Source organism: Lipotes vexillifer, unplaced genomic scaffold (assembly GCF_000442215.2).
Source record: "Lipotes vexillifer unplaced genomic scaffold, Lipotes_vexillifer_v1.1 scaffold152, whole genome shotgun sequence".
Taxonomy (NCBI): domain Eukaryota; kingdom Metazoa; phylum Chordata; class Mammalia; order Artiodactyla; family Lipotidae; genus Lipotes; species Lipotes vexillifer.
In genome coordinates this window covers 327,399-329,462 of record NW_006795886.1, presented here as the reverse complement: position 1 = coordinate 329,462, position 2,064 = coordinate 327,399, and the positions used below count along the sequence as shown (strand labels likewise).

The window sequence follows — 2,064 nt, the reverse complement described above, 5'->3', positions numbered from 1 at the left end:
GGTTCCGCGAAGCCAGACCCTGCTCCACTCCCAGGAAGAGGAAATTTCCACCCCTGCAGCTGTCTTGTGACTCACGCTGCCACCCCAACCAGTCGGAATGAGTGGGAGTATTGAGTGTGTACTGTACACTGAATGTACAGCAGTGGGTTAATCACACAAGTGCATCATACACGAAAACGCACTTGTATTTGAACAGTGAAAAGACCCTTAAACAAAGGTTTGATCTTGCCCTTTTACCCAGACTTTTATGGGTTCCTGGCTGCACTCTTCTCATTCACAATGTGGGCTATGTTTCAGAATCTGAACCATGAGGTTCCAAAATATCATGACCAGATAGTCCAGGACTTATGGTTTTTCCAAAGTCAGTGACTGCTTTGGAATATACATTCAATCTGTCTGATCCAGATTCCTATAAGGGTACATTGAAGACCTAAAGCCATATGACTTAGAAGAACAAAAGAATCTCATAGTCTGTCCTGATGAAGTGTCTTTTGAACAGAGAAGTCCAATTTATGTTGCATGTCAGTTTTTTACTGTCTTACTTCAAGCATGTGGTGGTGTGAATGATCCTGAGTTTGGTTATACCAGAGGAAAGCCTTGTATTCATGTGAAAACAAACAGAGTAATTGAATTAAAGCCTTAAGGAGAACCAACTATAGAATGTATTTCGAAGGATGAAAACACAGCTACTCTATCAACTTATCCTCCCAATGGAATTATAGGAATAAAATATTTTCCATACTACGAGAAAAAACTGCATGTGAGGTATCTACAGCCATTAGTTGCCATCTAGGTCACCTTTGACCCTGCAGTACCGTAAAAGAAGTAACGGTCAGGTGAAAGGTAGATGGATTACCCAACCGAAAACACCAGGATGTTCTTGACAAGTTTTTAGGACGAGTTGTGTTCAAAATCACAGTGTGTGCATAGTAATGAGTTAGGATATCTCCACAGACTAAACGTTATGTTGTCTGTCTTTATTTTGTATCAGCTGGACCTGCCATTCTAGAATTATGAGACCACCCTGGACAAATGTAGGGTGGTACATGACACTGGGGTAACATCATAATGTGCTTCTAGATCATAGTGTGCAATGTCCTTTGAAGTAACTGCCTGTTGCCTCTGCTGCCTTTTGAATCAGTGGACAGTCACCAGATAGGGACTGTGAACACTTGATTTGAAACATGTAGAATGGGGGTCTTGTCCTATTTTGATGTGGTTTAATTGCCAAGTGTATAAACCTTAGTGTGCTGCCCTATATAAATATTTTATAGATTTAACACTGGTTAAGTGTCATATTTTCATGCCAGCAAAGTTTAGGCATAAAATGGTACCTGACCAACATCAAGTGACTTTATAGCTGCAAGAAATGTGATGTATGGAGAAGTTCTGTGAGGAAGAAAAAGGAAAATAAAAGTGAGTTTGAAAGGTTTTCTGGGTGTTTGTGTAAAATTATTTTTTACATGCTGAATTAGTCTGTGGATCTTTTTGATTAAGAGCACAAACTTTTTGTTGTAAAACATGCAAAAAATGTAGTGATGGGATTGTTTTTAGTGGTGGAACTAAATCTCTTATACATTATTTTAGGCGATAGATGAAACATAGCATTTTTAGGGTAGCCAGTATGAATATGCACCTAATTTTTTATGAAATTAAGTTCATAAGATTTAAATTGTATGATACTTTATGAAATATTACTGCTTTTATTTAGCAGACTGTGAACCCTAATAAAAAATATAAATTGTTAAGGACCTATTTAAAAATGAGCCCTGAGATGACAGCAGCTATAAAAAGATCATCATTTTGATTCTGTGTTTCATCTCTTTCTATGGGCTTGTTATGATTGTTTCTTTCAGTCTAAGTTATTTTTCAAAAAGCAAACCTGTGTTTTTTTAAATTGAGTTATAATTAACATATAATATTATATTAGTTTCAGGTGTACAACATAGTGATTCAATAGTTTATACATTATGAAGTGATCACCATAATAAGTCCAGTTACCATCAGTCACCATACAAACTTATAACAATATTATTGAATATATTCCCTATGTGTACATTACAT

General features: G+C 36.5%; 1 pseudogene; it reads left to right on the top strand.

Moving 5' to 3' along the window:
- The window catches only part of LOC103091339 (sodium/potassium-transporting ATPase subunit beta-3-like), an 8,842-nt pseudogene extending 7,912 nt beyond the window's left edge, over positions 1-930 (top strand).
- The last annotated feature ends 1,134 nt before the right edge of the window (positions 931-2,064 follow it).